Raw genomic sequence first — 19901 nt, 5'->3', positions numbered from 1 at the left:
CGCCAAGACAGTGCGTTTCTCACTGTTACATGCATTTGAATGGGGAACTCGACCGAAACAAAGTATAGGTTTTCATTATGTGTATAACTTGAAAATCTTAGCTCCAACAGCTGCAAATCCTGTTTTCCCAGCACGGGGACCTTGAGTTCTATAAGATAAAGCCATAAACATGTTTGTCTGAGTCTTCTATCAAAAGTTACAGCTATTTATATGAAGTTGTACAAAAACGCTTTCTTTCGCCAAGACAGTGCGTTTCTCACTGTTACATGCATTTGAATGGGGAACTCGACCGAAACAAAGTATAGGTTTTCATTATGTGTATAACTTGAAAATCTTAGGTCCAACAGCTGCAAATCCTGTTTTCCCAGCACGGGGACCTTGAGTTCTATAAGATAAAGCCATAAACATGTTTGTCTGAGTCTTCTATCAAAAGTTACAGCTATTTATATGAAGTTGTACAAAAACGCTTTCTTTCGCCAAGACAGTGCGTTTCTCACTGTTACATGCATTTGAATGGGGAACTCGACCGAAACAAAGTATAGGTTTTCATTATGTGTATAACTTGGAAATCTTAGCTCAAACAGCTGCAAAACCTGTTTTCCCAGCACGGGGACCTTGAGTTCTATAAGATAAAGCCATAAACATGTTTGTCTGAGTCTTCTATCAAAAGTTACAGCTATTTATATGAAGTTGTACAAAAACGCTTTCTTTCGCCAAGACAGTGCGTTTCTCACTGTTACATGCATTTGAATGGGGAACTCGACCGAAACAAAGTATAGGTTTTCATTATGTGTATAACTTGGAAATCTTAGCTCAAACAGCTGCAAAACCTGTTTTCCCAGCACGGGGACCTTGAGTTCTATAAGATAAAGCCATAAACATGTTTGTCTGAGTCTTCTATCAAAAGTTACAGCTATTTATATGAAGTTGTACAAAAACGCTTTATTTCGCCAAGACAGTGCGTTTCTCACTGTTACATGCATTTGAATGGGGAACTCGACCGAAACAAAGTATAGGTTTTCATTATGTGTATAACTTGGAAATCTTAGCTCCAACAGCTGCAAATCCTGTTTTCCCAGCACGGGGACCTTGAGTTCTATAAGATAAAGCCATAAACATGTTTGTCTGAGTCTTCTATCAAAAGTTACAGCTATTTATATGAAGTTGTACAAAAACGCTTTCTTTCGCCAAGACAGTGCGTTTCTCACTGTTACATGCATTTGAATGGGGAACTCGACCGAAACAAAGTATAGGTTTTCATTATGTGTATAACTTGAAAATCTTAGCTCCAACAGCTGCAAATCCTGTTTTCCCAGCACGGGGACCTTGAGTTCTATAAGATAAAGCCATAAACATGTTTGTCTGAGTCTTCTATCAAAAGTTACAGCTATTTATATGAAGTTGTACAAAAACGCTTTCTTTCGCCAAGACAGTGCGTTTCTCACTGTTACATGCATTTGAATGGGGAACTCGACCGAAACAAAGTATAGGTTTTCATTATGTGTATAACTTGAAAATCTTAGCTCCAACAGCTGCAAATCCTGTTTTCCCAGCACGGGGACCTTGAGTTCTATAAGATAAAGCCATAAACATGTTTGTCTGAGTCTTCTATCAAAAGTTACAGCTATTTATATGAAGTTGTACAAAAACGCTTTCTTTCGCCAAGACAGTGCGTTTCTCACTGTTACATGCATTTGAATGGGGAACTCGACCGAAACAAAGTATAGGTTTTCATTATGTGTATAACTTGGAAATCTTAGCTCAAACAGCTGCAAAACCTGTTTTCCCAGCATGGGGACCTTGAGTTCTATAAGATAAAGCCATAAACATGTTTGTCTGAGTCTTCTATCAAAAGTTACAGCTATTTATATGAAGTTGTACAAAAACGCTTTCTTTCGCCAAGACAGTGCGTTTCTCACTGTTACATGCATTTGAATGGGAAACTCGCCTGAAACAACGTATAGGTTTTCATTATGTGAATAATTTTAAAATCTTAGCTCAAACGGCTGCAAAACCTGTTTGCCCAGCACGGGGATATTGAGTTCTATAAGATAAAGCCATAAACATGTTTGTCTGAGTCTTCTATCAAAAGTTACAGCTATTTATATGAAGTTGTACAAAAACGCTTTCTTTCGCCAAGACTGCGTTTCTCACTGTTACATGCATTTGAATGGGGAACTCGACCGAAACAAAGTATAGGTTTTCATTATGTGTATAACTTGAAAATCTTAGCTCCAACAGCTGCAAATCCTGTTTTCCCAGCACGGGGACCTTGAGTTCTATAAGATAAAGCCATAAACATGTTTGTCTGAGTCTTCTATCAAAAGTTACAGCTATTTATATGAAGTTGTACAAAAACGCTTTCTTTCGCCAAGACAGTGCGTTTCTCACTGTTACATGCATTTGAATGGGGAACTCGACCGAAACAAAGTATAGGTTTTCATTATGTGTATAACTTGAAAATCTTAGCTCCAACAGCTGCAAATCCTGTTTTCCCAGCACGGGGACCTTGAGTTCTATAAGATAAAGCCATAAACATGTTTGTCTGAGTCTTCTATCAAAAGTTACAGCTATTTATATGAAGTTGTACAAAAACGCTTTCTTTCGCCAAGACAGTGCGTTTCTCACTGTTACATGCATTTGAATGGGGAACTCGACCGAAACAAAGTATAGGTTTTCATTATGTGTATAACTTGAAAATCTTAGCTCCAACAGCTGCAAAACCTGTTTTCCCAGCACGGGGACCTTGAGTTCTATAAGATCAAGCCATAAACATGTTTGTCTGAGTCTTCTATCAAAAGTTACAGCTATTTATATGAAGTTGTACAAAAACGCTTTCTTTCGCCAAGACAGTGCGTTTCTCACTGTTACATGCATTTGAATGGGGAACTCGACCGAAACAAAGTATAGGTTTTCATTATGTGTATAACTTGGAAATCTTAGCTCCAACAGCTGCAAAACCTGTTTTCCCAGCACGGGGACCTTGAGTTCTATAAGATAAAGCCATAAACATGTTTGTCTGAGTCTTCTATCAAAAGTTACAGCTATTTATATGAAGTTGTACAAAAACGCTTTCTTTCGCCAAGACAGTGCGTTTCTCACTGTTACATGCATTTGAATGGGGAACTCGACCGAAACAAAGTATAGGTTTTCATTATGTGTATAACTTGGAAATCTTAGCTCCAACAGCTGCAAATCCTGTTTTCCCAGCACGGGGACCTTGAGTTCTATAAGATAAAGCCATAAACATGTTTGTCTGAGTCTTCTATCAAAAGTTACAGCTATTTATATGAAGTTGTACAAAAACGCTTTCTTTCGCCAAGACAGTGCGTTTCTCACTGTTACATGCATTTGAATGGGGAACTCGACCGAAACAAAGTATAGGTTTTCATTATGTGTATAACTTGAAAATCTTAGCTCCAACAGCTGCAAATCCTGTTTTCCCAGCACGGGGACCTTGAGTTCTATAAGATAAAGCCATAAACATGTTTGTCTGAGTCTTCTATCAAAAGTTACAGCTATTTATATGAAGTTGTACAAAAACGCTTTCTTTCGCCAAGACAGTGCGTTTCTCACTGTTACATGCATTTGAATGGGGAACTCGACCGAAACAAAGTATAGGTTTTCATTATGTGTATAACTTGGAAATCTTAGCTCAAACAGCTGCAAAACCTGTTTTCCCAGCACGGGGACCTTGAGTTCTATAAGATAAAGCCATAAACATGTTTGTCTGAGTCTTCTATCAAAAGTTACAGCTATTTATATGAAGTTGTACAAAAACGCTTTCTTTCGCCAAGACAGTGCGTTTCTCACTGTTACATGCATTTGAATGGGGAACTCGACCGAAACAAAGTATAGGTTTTCATTATGTGTATAACTTGGAAATCTTAGCTCAAACAGCTGCAAAACCTGTTTTCCCAGCACGGGGACCTTGAGTTCTATAAGATAAAGCCATAAACATGTTTGTCTGAGTCTTCTATCAAAAGTTACAGCTATTTATATGAAGTTGTACAAAAACGCTTTCTTTCGCCAAGACAGTGCGTTTCTCACTGTTACATGCATTTGAATGGGGAACTCGACCGAAACAAAGTATAGGTTTTCATTATGTGTATAACTTGGAAATCTTAGCTCCAACAGCTGCAAATCCTGTTTTCCCAGCACGGGGACCTTGAGTTCTATAAGATAAAGCCATAAACATGTTTGTCTGAGTCTTCTATCAAAAGTTACAGCTATTTATATGAAGTTGTACAAAAACGCTTTCTTTCGCCAAGACAGTGCGTTTCTCACTGTTACATGCATTTGAATGGGGAACTCGACCGAAACAAAGTATAGGTTTTCATTATGTGTATAACTTGAAAATCTTAGCTCCAACAGCTGCAAATCCTGTTTTCCCAGCACGGGGACCTTGAGTTCTATAAGATAAAGCCATAAACATGTTTGTCTGAGTCTTCTATCAAAAGTTACAGCTATTTATATGAAGTTGTACAAAAACGCTTTCTTTCGCCAAGACAGTGCGTTTCTCACTGTTACATGCATTTGAATGGGGAACTCGACCGAAACAAAGTATAGGTTTTCATTATGTGTATAACTTGAAAATCTTAGCTCCAACAGCTGCAAATCCTGTTTTCCCAGCACGGGGACCTTGAGTTCTATAAGATAAAGCCATAAACATGTTTGTCTGAGTCTTCTATCAAAAGTTACAGCTATTTATATGAAGTTGTACAAAAACGCTTTCTTTCGCCAAGACAGTGCGTTTCTCACTGTTACATGCATTTGAATGGGGAACTCGACCGAAACAAAGTATAGGTTTTCATTATGTGTATAACTTGGAAATCTTAGCTCAAACAGCTGCAAAACCTGTTTTCCCAGCATGGGGACCTTGAGTTCTATAAGATAAAGCCATAAACATGTTTGTCTGAGTCTTCTATCAAAAGTTACAGCTATTTATATGAAGTTGTACAAAAACGCTTTCTTTCGCCAAGACAGTGCGTTTCTCACTGTTACATGCATTTGAATGGGAAACTCGCCTGAAACAACGTATAGGTTTTCATTATGTGAATAATTTTAAAATCTTAGCTCAAACGGCTGCAAAACCTGTTTGCCCAGCACGGGGATATTGAGTTCTATAAGATAAAGCCATAAACATGTTTGTCTGAGTCTTCTATCAAAAGTTACAGCTATTTATATGAAGTTGTACAAAAACGCTTTCTTTCGCCAAGACTGCGTTTCTCACTGTTACATGCATTTGAATGGGGAACTCGACCGAAACAAAGTATAGGTTTTCATTATGTGTATAACTTGAAAATCTTAGCTCCAACAGCTGCAAATCCTGTTTTCCCAGCACGGGGACCTTGAGTTCTATAAGATAAAGCCATAAACATGTTTGTCTGAGTCTTCTATCAAAAGTTACAGCTATTTATATGAAGTTGTACAAAAACGCTTTCTTTCGCCAAGACAGTGCGTTTCTCACTGTTACATGCATTTGAATGGGGAACTCGACCGAAACAAAGTATAGGTTTTCATTATGTGTATAACTTGAAAATCTTAGCTCCAACAGCTGCAAATCCTGTTTTCCCAGCACGGGGACCTTGAGTTCTATAAGATAAAGCCATAAACATGTTTGTCTGAGTCTTCTATCAAAAGTTACAGCTATTTATATGAAGTTGTACAAAAACGCTTTCTTTCGCCAAGACAGTGCGTTTCTCACTGTTACATGCATTTGAATGGGGAACTCGACCGAAACAAAGTATAGGTTTTCATTATGTGTATAACTTGAAAATCTTAGCTCCAACAGCTGCAAAACCTGTTTTCCCAGCACGGGGACCTTGAGTTCTATAAGATCAAGCCATAAACATGTTTGTCTGAGTCTTCTATCAAAAGTTACAGCTATTTATATGAAGTTGTACAAAAACGCTTTCTTTCGCCAAGACAGTGCGTTTCTCACTGTTACATGCATTTGAATGGGGAACTCGACCGAAACAAAGTATAGGTTTTCATTATGTGTATAACTTGGAAATCTTAGCTCCAACAGCTGCAAATCCTGTTTTCCCAGCACGGGGACCTTGAGTTCTATAAGATAAAGCCATAAACATGTTTGTCTGAGTCTTCTATCAAAAGTTACAGCTATTTATATGAAGTTGTACAAAAACGCTTTCTTTCGCCAAGACAGTGCGTTTCTCACTGTTACATGCATTTGAATGGGGAACTCGACCGAAACAAAGTATAGGTTTTCATTATGTGTATAACTTGAAAATCTTAGCTCCAACAGCTGCAAATCCTGTTTTCCCAGCACGGGGACCTTGAGTTCTATAAGATAAAGCCATAAACATGTTTGTCTGAGTCTTCTATCAAAAGTTACAGCTATTTATATGAAGTTGTACAAAAACGCTTTCTTTCGCCAAGACAGTGCGTTTCTCACTGTTACATGCATTTGAATGGGGAACTCGACCGAAACAAAGTATAGGTTTTCATTATGTGTATAACTTGGAAATCTTAGCTCAAACAGCTGCAAAACCTGTTTTCCCAGCATGGGGACCTTGAGTTCTATAAGATAAAGCCATAAACATGTTTGTCTGAGTCTTCTATCAAAAGTTACAGCTATTTATATGAAGTTGTACAAAAACGCTTTCTTTCGCCAAGACAGTGCGTTTCTCACTGTTACATGCATTTGAATGGGGAACTCGACCGAAACAAAGTATAGGTTTTCATTATGTGTATAACTTGGAAATCTTAGCTCAAACAGCTGCAAAACCTGTTTTCCCAGCACGGGGACCTTGAGTTCTATAAGATAAAGCCATAAACATGTTTGTCTGAGTCTTCTATCAAAAGTTACAGCTATTTATATGAAGTTGTACAAAAACGCTTTCTTTCGCCAAGACAGTGCGTTTCTCACTGTTACATGCATTTGAATGGGGAACTCGACCGAAACAAAGTATAGGTTTTCATTATGTGTATAACTTGAAAATCTTAGCTCCAACAGCTGCAAATCCTCTTTTCCCAGCACGGGGACCTTGAGTTCTATAAGATAAAGCCATAAACATGTTTGTCTGAGTCTTCTATCAAAAGTTACAGCTATTTATATGAAGTTGTACAAAAACGCTTTCTTTCGCCAAGACAGTGCGTTTCTCACTGTTACATGCATTTGAATGGGGAACTCGACCGAAACAAAGTATAGGTTTTCATTATGTGTATAACTTGAAAATCTTAGCTCCAACAGCTGCAAATCCTGTTTTCCCAGCACGGGGACCTTGAGTCCTATACGATAAAGCCATAAACATGTTTGTCTGAGTCTTCTATCAAAAGTTACAGCTATTTATATGAAGTTGTACAAAAACGCTTTCTTTCGCCAAGACAGTGCGTTTCTCACTGTTACATGCATTTGAATGGGGAACTCGACCGAAACAAAGTATAGGTTTTCATTATGTGTATAACTTGAAAATCTTAGCTCCAACAGCTGCAAATCCTGTTTTCCCAGCACGGGGACCTTGAGTTCTATAAGATAAAGCCATAAACATGTTTGTCTGAGTCTTCTATCAAAAGTTACAGCTATTTATATGAAGTTGTACAAAAACGCTTTCTTTCGCCAAGACAGTGCGTTTCTCACTGTTACATGCATTTGAATGGGGAACTCGACCGAAACAAAGTATAGGTTTTCATTATGTGTATAACTTGAAAATCTTAGCTCCAACAGCTGCAAAACCTGTTTTCCCAGCACGGGGACCTTGAGTTCTATAAGATCAAGCCATAAACATGTTTGTCTGAGTCTTCTATCAAAAGTTACAGCTATTTATATGAAGTTGTACAAAAACGCTTTCTTTCGCCAAGACAGTGCGTTTCTCACTGTTACATGCATTTGAATGGGGAACTCGACCGAAACAAAGTATAGGTTTTCATTATGTGTATAACTTGGAAATCTTAGCTCCAACAGCTGCAAATCCTGTTTTCCCAGCACGGGGACCTTGAGTTCTATAAGATAAAGCCATAAACATGTTTGTCTGAGTCTTCTATCAAAAGTTACAGCTATTTATATGAAGTTGTACAAAAACGCTTTCTTTCGCCAAGACAGTGCGTTTCTCACTGTTACATGCATTTGAATGGGGAACTCGACCGAAACAAAGTATAGGTTTTCATTATGTGTATAACTTGAAAATCTTAGCTCCAACAGCTGCAAATCCTGTTTTCCCAGCACGGGGACCTTGAGTTCTATAAGATAAAGCCATAAACATGTTTGTCTGAGTCTTCTATCAAAAGTTACAGCTATTTATATGAAGTTGTACAAAAACGCTTTCTTTCGCCAAGACAGTGCGTTTCTCACTGTTACATGCATTTGAATGGGGAACTCGACCGAAACAAAGTATAGGTTTTCATTATGTGTATAACTTGGAAATCTTAGCTCAAACAGCTGCAAAACCTGTTTTCCCAGCATGGGGACCTTGAGTTCTATAAGATAAAGCCATAAACATGTTTGTCTGAGTCTTCTATCAAAAGTTACAGCTATTTATATGAAGTTGTACAAAAACGCTTTCTTTCGCCAAGACAGTGCGTTTCTCACTGTTACATGCATTTGAATGGGGAACTCGACCGAAACAAAGTATAGGTTTTCATTATGTGTATAACTTGGAAATCTTAGCTCAAACAGCTGCAAAACCTGTTTTCCCAGCACGGGGACCTTGAGTTCTATAAGATAAAGCCATAAACATGTTTGTCTGAGTCTTCTATCAAAAGTTACAGCTATTTATATGAAGTTGTACAAAAACGCTTTCTTTCGCCAAGACAGTGCGTTTCTCACTGTTACATGCATTTGAATGGGGAACTCGACCGAAACAAAGTATAGGTTTTCATTATGTGTATAACTTGAAAATCTTAGCTCCAACAGCTGCAAATCCTCTTTTCCCAGCACGGGGACCTTGAGTTCTATAAGATAAAGCCATAAACATGTTTGTCTGAGTCTTCTATCAAAAGTTACAGCTATTTATATGAAGTTGTACAAAAACGCTTTCTTTCGCCAAGACAGTGCGTTTCTCACTGTTACATGCATTTGAATGGGGAACTCGACCGAAACAAAGTATAGGTTTTCATTATGTGTATAACTTGAAAATCTTAGCTCCAACAGCTGCAAATCCTGTTTTCCCAGCACGGGGACCTTGAGTCCTATACGATAAAGCCATAAACATGTTTGTCTGAGTCTTCTATCAAAAGTTACAGCTATTTATATGAAGTTGTACAAAAACGCTTTCTTTCGCCAAGACAGTGCGTTTCTCACTGTTACATGCATTTGAATGGGGAACTCGACCGAAACAAAGTATAGGTTTTCATTATGTGTATAACTTGGAAATCTTAGCTCAAACAGCTGCAAAACCTGTTTTCCCAGCACGGGGACCTTGAGTTCTATAAGATAAAGCCATAAACATGTTTGTCTGAGTCTTCTATCAAAAGTTACAGCTATTTATATGAAGTTGTACAAAAACGCTTTCTTTCGCCAAGACAGTGCGTTTCTCACTGTTACATGCATTTGAATGGGGAACTCGACCGAAACAAAGTATAGGTTTTCATTATGTGTATAACTTGAAAATCTTAGCTCCAACAGCTGCAAATCCTGTTTTGCCAGCACGGGGACCTTAAGTTCTATAAGATAAAGCCATAAACATGTTTGTCTGAGTCTTCTATCAAAAGTTACAGCTATTTATATGAAGTTGTACAAAAACGCTTTCTTTCGCCAAGACAGTGCGTTTCTCACTGTTACATGCATTTGAATGGGGAACTCGACCGAAACAAAGTATAGGTTTTCATTATGTGTATAACTTGGAAATCTTAGCTCCAACAGCTGCAAATCCTGTTTTCCCAGCACGGGGACCTTAAGTTCTATAAGATAAAGCCATAAACATGTTTGTCTGAGTCTTCTATCAAAAGTTACAGCTATTTATATGAAGTTGTACAAAAACGCTTTCTTTCGCCAAGACAGTGCGTTTCTCACTGTTACATGCATTTGAATGGGGAACTCGACCGAAACAAAGTATAGGTTTTCATTATGTGTATAACTTGGAAATCTTAGCTCCAACAGCTGCAAATCCTGTTTTCCCAGCACGGGGACCTTGAGTTCTATAAGATAAAGCCATAAACATGTTTGTCTGAGTCTTCTATCAAAAGTTACAGCTATTTATATGAAGTTGTACAAAAACGCTTTCTTTCGCCAAGACAGTGCGTTTCTCACTGTTACATGCATTTGAATGGGGAACTCGACCGAAACAAATTATAGGTTTTCATTATGTGTATAACTTGAAAATCTTAGCTCCAACAGCTGCAAATCCTGTTTTCCCAGCATGGGGACCTTGAGTTCTATAAGATAAAGCCATAAACATGTTTGTCTGAGTCTTCTATCAAAAGTTACAGCTATTTATATGAAGTTGTACAAAAACGCTTTCTTTCGCCAAGACAGTGCGTTTCTCACTGTTACATGCATTTGAATGGGGAACTCGACCGAAACAAAGTATAGGTTTTCATTATGTGTATAACTTGAAAATCTTAGCTCCAACAGCTGCAAATCCTCTTTTCCCAGCACGGGGACCTTGAGTTCTATAAGATAAAGCCATAAACATGTTTGTCTGAGTCTTCTATCAAAAGTTACAGCTATTTATATGAAGTTGTACAAAAACGCTTTCTTTCGCCAAGACAGTGCGTTTCTCACTGTTACATGCATTTGAATGGGGAACTCGACCGAAACAAAGTATAGGTTTTCATTATGTGTATAACTTGAAAATCTTAGCTCCAACAGCTGCAAATCCTGTTTTCCCAACACGGGGACCTTGAGTCCTATACGATAAAGCCATAAACATGTTTGTCTGAGTCTTCTATCAAAAGTTACAGCTATTTATATGAAGTTGTACAAAAACGCTTTCTTTCGCCAAGACAGTGCGTTTCTCACTGTTACATGCATTTGAATGGGGAACTCGACCGAAACAAAGTATAGGTTTTCATTATGTGTATAACTTGGAAATCTTAGCTCAAACAGCTGCAAAACCTGTTTTCCCAGCACGGGGACCTTGAGTTCTATAAGATAAAGCCATAAACATGTTTGTCTGAGTCTTCTATCAAAAGTTACAGCTATTTATATGAAGTTGTACAAAAACGCTTTCTTTCGCCAAGACAGTGCGTTTCTCACTGTTACATGCATTTGAATGGGGAACTCGACCGAAACAACGTATAGGTTTTCATTATGTGAATAATTTTAAAATCTTAGCTCAAACGGCTGCAAATCCTGTTTTCCCAGCACGGGGACCTTGAGTCCTATACGATAAAGCCATAAACATGTTTGTCTGAGTCTTCTATCAAAAGTTACAGCTATTTATATGAAGTTGTACAAAAACGCTTTCTTTCGCCAAGACAGTGCGTTTCTCACTGTTACATGCATTTGAATGGGGAACTCGACCGAAACAAAGTATAGGTTTTCATTATGTGTATAACTTGGAAATCTTAGCTCAAACAGCTGCAAAACCTGTTTTCCCAGCACGGGGACCTTGAGTTCTATAAGATAAAGCCATAAACATGTTTGTCTGAGTCTTCTATCAAAAGTTACAGCTATTTATATGAAGTTGTACAAAAACGCTTTCTTTCGCCAAGACAGTGCGTTTCTCACTGTTACATGCATTTGAATGGGGAACTCGACCGAAACAAAGTATAGGTTTTCATTATGTGTATAACTTGAAAATCTTAGCTCCAACAGCTGCAAATCCTGTTTTGCCAGCACGGGGACCTTAAGTTCTATAAGATAAAGCCATAAACATGTTTGTCTGAGTCTTCTATCAAAAGTTACAGCTATTTATATGAAGTTGTACAAAAACGCTTTCTTTCGCCAAGACAGTGCGTTTCTCACTGTTACATGCATTTGAATGGGGAACTCGACCGAAACAAAGTATAGGTTTTCATTATGTGTATAACTTGGAAATCTTAGCTCCAACAGCTGCAAATCCTGTTTTCCCAGCACGGGGACCTTAAGTTCTATAAGATAAAGCCATAAACATGTTTGTCTGAGTCTTCTATCAAAAGTTACAGCTATTTATATGAAGTTGTACAAAAACGCTTTCTTTCGCCAAGACAGTGCGTTTCTCACTGTTACATGCATTTGAATGGGGAACTCGACCGAAACAAAGTATAGGTTTTCATTATGTGTATAACTTGGAAATCTTAGCTCCAACAGCTGCAAATCCTGTTTTCCCAGCACGGGGACCTTGAGTTCTATAAGATAAAGCCATAAACATGTTTGTCTGAGTCTTCTATCAAAAGTTACAGCTATTTATATGAAGTTGTACAAAAACGCTTTCTTTCGCCAAGACAGTGCGTTTCTCACTGTTACATGCATTTGAATGGGGAACTCGACCGAAACAAATTATAGGTTTTCATTATGTGTATAACTTGAAAATCTTAGCTCCAACAGCTGCAAATCCTGTTTTCCCAGCATGGGGACCTTGAGTTCTATAAGATAAAGCCATAAACATGTTTGTCTGAGTCTTCTATCAAAAGTTACAGCTATTTATATGAAGTTGTACAAAAACGCTTTCTTTCGCCAAGACAGTGCGTTTCTCACTGTTACATGCATTTGAATGGGGAACTCGACCGAAACAAAGTATAGGTTTTCATTATGTGTATAACTTGAAAATCTTAGCTCCAACAGCTGCAAATCCTCTTTTCCCAGCACGGGGACCTTGAGTTCTATAAGATAAAGCCATAAACATGTTTGTCTGAGTCTTCTATCAAAAGTTACAGCTATTTATATGAAGTTGTACAAAAACGCTTTCTTTCGCCAAGACAGTGCGTTTCTCACTGTTACATGCATTTGAATGGGGAACTCGACCGAAACAAAGTATAGGTTTTCATTATGTGTATAACTTGAAAATCTTAGCTCCAACAGCTGCAAATCCTGTTTTCCCAGCACGGGGACCTTGAGTCCTATACGATAAAGCCATAAACATGTTTGTCTGAGTCTTCTATCAAAAGTTACAGCTATTTATATGAAGTTGTACAAAAACGCTTTCTTTCGCCAAGACAGTGCGTTTCTCACTGTTACATGCATTTGAATGGGGAACTCGACCGAAACAAAGTATAGGTTTTCATTATGTGTATAACTTGAAAATCTTAGCTCCAACAGCTGCAAATCCTGTTTTCCCAGCACGGGGACCTTGAGTTCTATAAGATAAAGCCATAAACATGTTTGTCTGAGTCTTCTATCAAAAGTTACAGCTATTTATATGAAGTTGTACAAAAACGCTTTCTTTCGCCAAGACAGTGCGTTTCTCACTGTTACATGCATTTGAATGGGGAACTCGACCGAAACAAAGTATAGGTTTTCATTATGTGTATAACTTGAAAATCTTAGCTCCAACAGCTGCAAATCCTGTTTTCCCAGCACGGGGACCTTGAGTTCTATAAGATAAAGCCATAAACATGTTTGTCTGAGTCTTCTATCAAAAGTTACAGCTATTTATATGAAGTTGTACAAAAACGCTTTCTTTCGCCAAGACAGTGCGTTTCTCACTGTTACATGCATTTGAATGGGGAACTCGACCGAAACAAAGTATAGGTTTTCATTATGTGTATAACTTGGAAATCTTAGCTCAAACAGCTGCAAAACCTGTTTTCCCAGCACGGGGACCTTGAGTTCTATAAGATAAAGCCATAAACATGTTTGTCTGAGTCTTCTATCAAAAGTTACAGCTATTTATATGAAGTTGTACAAAAACGCTTTCTTTCGCCAAGACAGTGCGTTTCTCACTGTTACATGCATTTGAATGGGGAACTCGACCGAAACAAAGTATAGGTTTTCATTATGTGTATAACTTGGAAATCTTAGCTCAAACAGCTGCAAAACCTGTTTTCCCAGCACGGGGACCTTGAGTTCTATAAGATAAAGCCATAAACATGTTTGTCTGAGTCTTCTATCAAAAGTTACAGCTATTTATATGAAGTTGTACAAAAACGCTTTCTTTCGCCAAGACAGTGCGTTTCTCACTGTTACATGCATTTGAATGGGGAACTCGACCGAAACAAAGTATAGGTTTTCATTATGTGTATAACTTGGAAATCTTAGCTCCAACAGCTGCAAATCCTGTTTTCCCAGCACGGGGACCTTGAGTTCTATAAGATAAAGCCATAAACATGTTTGTCTGAGTCTTCTATCAAAAGTTACAGCTATTTATATGAAGTTGTACAAAAACGCTTTCTTTCGCCAAGACAGTGCGTTTCTCACTGTTACATGCATTTGAATGGGGAACTCGACCGAAACAAAGTATAGGTTTTCATTATGTGTATAACTTGAAAATCTTAGCTCCAACAGCTGCAAATCCTGTTTTCCCAGCACGGGGACCTTGAGTTCTATAAGATAAAGCCATAAACATGTTTGTCTGAGTCTTCTATCAAAAGTTACAGCTATTTATATGAAGTTGTACAAAAACGCTTTCTTTCGCCAAGACAGTGCGTTTCTCACTGTTACATGCATTTGAATGGGGAACTCGACCGAAACAAAGTATAGGTTTTCATTATGTGTATAACTTGAAAATCTTAGCTCCAACAGCTGCAAATCCTGTTTTCCCAGCACGGGGACCTTGAGTTCTATAAGATAAAGCCATAAACATGTTTGTCTGAGTCTTCTATCAAAAGTTACAGCTATTTATATGAAGTTGTACAAAAACGCTTTCTTTCGCCAAGACAGTGCGTTTCTCACTGTTACATGCATTTGAATGGGGAACTCGACCGAAACAAAGTATAGGTTTTCATTATGTGTATAACTTGGAAATCTTAGCTCAAACAGCTGCAAAACCTGTTTTCCCAGCATGGGGACCTTGAGTTCTATAAGATAAAGCCATAAACATGTTTGTCTGAGTCTTCTATCAAAAGTTACAGCTATTTATATGAAGTTGTACAAAAACGCTTTCTTTCGCCAAGACAGTGCGTTTCTCACTGTTACATGCATTTGAATGGGGAACTCGACCGAAACAAAGTATAGGTTTTCATTATGTGTATAACTTGGAAATCTTAGCTCAAACAGCTGCAAAACCTGTTTTCCCAGCACGGGGACCTTGAGTTCTATAAGATAAAGCCATAAACATGTTTGTCTGAGTCTTCTATCAAAGGTTACAGCTATTTATATGAAGTTGTACAAAAACGCTTTCTTTCGCCAAGACAGTGCATTTCTGTCTATTACATGCATTTGAATAGAGTTCTCGCACGAAACAAAGTATAGGTTTTCATTATGTGAATAACTTGGAAATGTTAGCTCAAACAGCTGCAAAACCTGTTTTCCCAGCACGGGGACCTTGAGGTCTATAAGATAAAGCCATAAACATGTTTGTCTGAGTCTTCTATCAAAAGTTACAGCTATTTATATGAAGTTGTACAAAAACGCTTTCTTTCGCCAAGACAGTGCGTTTCTCACTGTTACATGCATTTGAATGGGAAACTCGACCGAAACAAAGTATAGGTTTTCATTATGTGTATAACTTGAAAATCTTAGCTCCAACAGCTGCAAATCCTCTTTTCCCAGCACGGGGACCTTGAGTTCTATAAGATAAAGCCATAAACATGTTTGTCTGAGTCTTCTATCAAAAGTTACAGCTATTTATATGAAGTTGTACAAAAACGCTTTCTTTCGCCAAGACAGTGCGTTTCTCACTGTTACATGCATTTGAATGGGAAACTCGCCTGAAACAACGTATAGGTTTTCATTATGTGAATAATTTTAAAATCTTAGCTCAAACGGCTGCAAAACCTGTTTGCCCAGCACGGGGATATTGAGTTCTATAAGATAAAGCCATAAACATGTTTGTCTGAGTCTTCTATCAAAAGTTACAGCTATTTATATGAAGTTGTACAAAAACGCTTTCTTTCGCCAAGACTGCGTTTCTCACTGTTACATGCATTTGAATGGGGAACTCGACCGAAACAAAGTATAGGTTTTCATTATGTGTATAACTTGAAAATCTTAGCTCCAACAGCTGCAAATCCTGTTTTCCCAGCACGGGGACCTTGAGTTCTATAAGATAAAGCCATAAACATGTTTGTCTGAGTCTTCTATCAAAAGTTACAGCTATTTATATGAAGTTGTACAAAAACGCTTTCTTTCGCCAAGACAGTGCGTTTCTCACTGTTACATGCATTTGAATGGGGAACTCGACCGAAACAAAGTATAGGTTTTCATTATGTGTATAACTTGAAAATCTTAGCTCCAACAGCTGCAAATCCTGTTTTCCCAGCACGGGGACCTTGAGTTCTATAAGATAAAGCCATAAACATGTTTGTCTGAGTCTTCTATCAAAAGTTACAGCTATTTATATGAAGTTGTACAAAAACGCTTTCTTTCGCCAAGACAGTGCGTTTCTCACTGTTACATGCATTTGAATGGGGAACTCGACCGAAACAAAGTATAGGTTTTCATTATGTGTATAACTTGGAAATCTTAGCTCCAACAGCTGCAAATCCTGTTTTCCCAGCACGGGGACCTTGAGTTCTATAAGATAAAGCCATAAACATGTTTGTCTGAGTCTTCTATCAAAAGTTACAGCTATTTATATGAAGTTGTACAAAAACGCTTTCTTTCGCCAAGACAGTGCGTTTCTCACTGTTACATGCATTTGAATGGGGAACTCGACCGAAACAAAGTATAGGTTTTCATTATGTGTATAACTTGAAAATCTTAGCTCCAACAGCTGCAAATCCTGTTTTCCCAGCACGGGGACCTTGAGTTCTATAAGATAAAGCCATAAACATGTTTGTCTGAGTCTTCTATCAAAAGTTACAGCTATTTATATGAAGTTGTACAAAAACGCTTTCTTTCGCCAAGACAGTGCGTTTCTCACTGTTACATGCATTTGAATGGGGAACTCGACCGAAACAAAGTATAGGTTTTCATTATGTGTATAACTTGAAAATCTTAGCTCCAACAGCTGCAAATCCTGTTTTCCCAGCACGGGGACCTTGAGTTCTATAAGATAAAGCCATAAACATGTTTGTCTGAGTCTTCTATCAAAAGTTACAGCTATTTATATGAAGTTGTACAAAAACGCTTTCTTTCGCCAAGACAGTGCGTTTCTCACTGTTACATGCATTTGAATGGGGAACTCGACCGAAACAAAGTATAGGTTTTCATTATGTGTATAACTTGGAAATCTTAGCTCAAACAGCTGCAAAACCTGTTTTCCCAGCATGGGGACCTTGAGTTCTATAAGATAAAGCCATAAACATGTTTGTCTGAGTCTTCTATCAAAAGTTACAGCTATTTATATGAAGTTGTACAAAAACGCTTTCTTTCGCCAAGACAGTGCGTTTCTCACTGTTACATGCATTTGAATGGGGAACTCGACCGAAACAAAGTATAGGTTTTCATTATGTGTATAACTTGGAAATCTTAGCTCAAACAGCTGCAAAACCTGTTTTCCCAGCACGGGGACCTTGAGTTCTATAAGATAAAGCCATAAACATGTTTGTCTGAGTCTTCTATCAAAAGTTACAGCTATTTATATGAAGTTGTACAAAAACGCTTTCTTTCGCCAAGACAGTGCGTTTCTCACTGTTACATGCATTTGAATGGGAAACTCGCCTGAAACAACGTATAGGTTTTCATTATGTGAATAATTTTAAAATCTTAGCTCAAACGGCTGCAAAACCTGTTTGCCCAGCACGGGGATATTGAGTTCTATAAGATAAAGCCATAAACATGTTTGTCTGAGTCTTCTATCAAAAGTTACAGCTATTTATATGAAGTTGTACAAAAACGCTTTCTTTCGCCAAGACTGCGTTTCTCACTGTTACATGCATTTGAATGGGGAACTCGACCGAAACAAAGTATAGGTTTTCATTATGTGTATAACTTGAAAATCTTAGCTCCAACAGCTGCAAATCCTGTTTTCCCAGCACGGGGACCTTGAGTTCTATAAGATAAAGCCATAAACATGTTTGTCTGAGTCTTCTATCAAAAGTTACAGCTATTTATATGAAGTTGTACAAAAACGCTTTCTTTCGCCAAGACAGTGCGTTTCTCACTGTTACATGCATTTGAATGGGGAACTCGACCGAAACAAAGTATAGGTTTTCATTATGTGTATAACTTGGAAATCTTAGCTCAAACAGCTGCAAAACCTGTTTTCCCAGCATGGGGACCTTGAGTTCTATAAGATAAAGCCATAAACATGTTTGTCTGAGTCTTCTATCAAAAGTTACAGCTATTTATATGAAGTTGTACAAAAACGCTTTCTTTCGCCAAGACAGTGCGTTTCTCACTGTTACATGCATTTGAATGGGGAACTCGACCGAAACAAAGTATAGGTTTTCATTATGTGTATAACTTGGAAATCTTAGCTCAAACAGCTGCAAAACCTGTTTTCCCAGCACGGGGACCTTGAGTTCTATAAGATAAAGCCATAAACATGTTTGTCTGAGTCTTCTATCAAAAGTTACAGCTATTTATATGAAGTTGTACAAAAACGCTTTCTTTCGCCAAGACAGTGCGTTTCTCACTGTTACATGCATTTGAATGGGAAACTCGCCTGAAACAACGTATAGGTTTTCATTATGTGAATAATTTTAAAATCTTAGCTCAAACGGCTGCAAAACCTGTTTGCCCAGCACGGGGATATTGAGTTCTATAAGATAAAGCCATAAACATGTTTGTCTGAGTCTTCTATCAAAAGTTACAGCTATTTATATGAAGTTGTACAAAAACGCTTTCTTTCGCCAAGACTGCGTTTCTCACTGTTACATGCATTTGAATGGGGAACTCGACCGAAACAAAGTATAGGTTTTCATTATGTGTATAACTTGAAAATCTTAGCTCCAACAGCTGCAAATCCTGTTTTCCCAGCACGGGGACCTTGAGTTCTATAAGATAAAGCCATAAACATGTTTGTCTGAGTCTTCTATCAAAAGTTACAGCTATTTATATGAAGTTGTACAAAAACGCTTTCTTTCGCCAAGACAGTGCGTTTCTCACTGTTACATGCATTTGAATGGGGAACTCGACCGAAACAAAGTATAGGTTTTCATTATGTGTATAACTTGAAAATCTTAGCTCCAAAAGCTGCAAAACCTGTTTTCCCAGCACGGGGACCTTGAGTTCTATAAGATCAAGCCATAAACATGTTTGTCTGAGTCTTCTATCAAAAGTTACAGCTATTTATATGAAGTTGTACAAAAACGCTTTCTTTCGCCAAGACAGTGCGTTTCTCACTGTTACATGCATTTGAATGGGGAACTCGACCGAAACAAAGTATAGGTTTTCATTATGTGTATAACTTGGAAATCTTAGCTCCAACAGCTGCAAATCCTGTTTTCCCAGCACGGGGACCTTGAGTTCTATAAGATAAAGCCATAAACATGTTTGTCTGAGTCTTCTATCAAAAGTTACAGCTATTTATATGAAGTTGTACAAAAACGCTTTCTTTCGCCAAGACAGTGCGTTTCTCACTGTTACATGCATTTGAATGGGGAACTCGACCGAAACAAAGTATAGGTTTTCATTATGTGTATAACTTGGAAATCTTAGCTCCAACAGCTGCAAATCCTGTTTTCCCAGCACGGGGACCTTGAGTTCTATAAGATAAAGCCATAAACATGTTTGTCTGAGTCTTCTATCAAAAGTTACAGCTATTTATATGAAGTTGTACAAAAACGCTTTCTTTCGCCAAGACAGTGCGTTTCTCACTGTTACATGCATTTGAATGGGGAACTCGACCGAAACAAAGTATAGGTTTTCATTATGTGTATAACTTGGAAATCTTAGCTCAAACAGCTGCAAAACCTGTTTTCCCAGCATGGGGACCTTGAGTTCTATAAGATAAAGCCATAAACATGTTTGTCTGAGTCTTCTATCAAAAGTTACAGCTATTTATATGAAGTTGTACAAAAACGCTTTCTTTCGC

This window comes from Mchenga conophoros, linkage group LG20, assembly GCF_057382185.1.
Source record: "Mchenga conophoros isolate Kocher_MC1m ecotype Shallow Benthic linkage group LG20, M_conophoros_male_GT1.1, whole genome shotgun sequence".
Taxonomy (NCBI): Eukaryota; Metazoa; Chordata; class Actinopteri; order Cichliformes; family Cichlidae; genus Mchenga; species Mchenga conophoros.
This window is presented reverse-complemented; position numbering follows the sequence as displayed.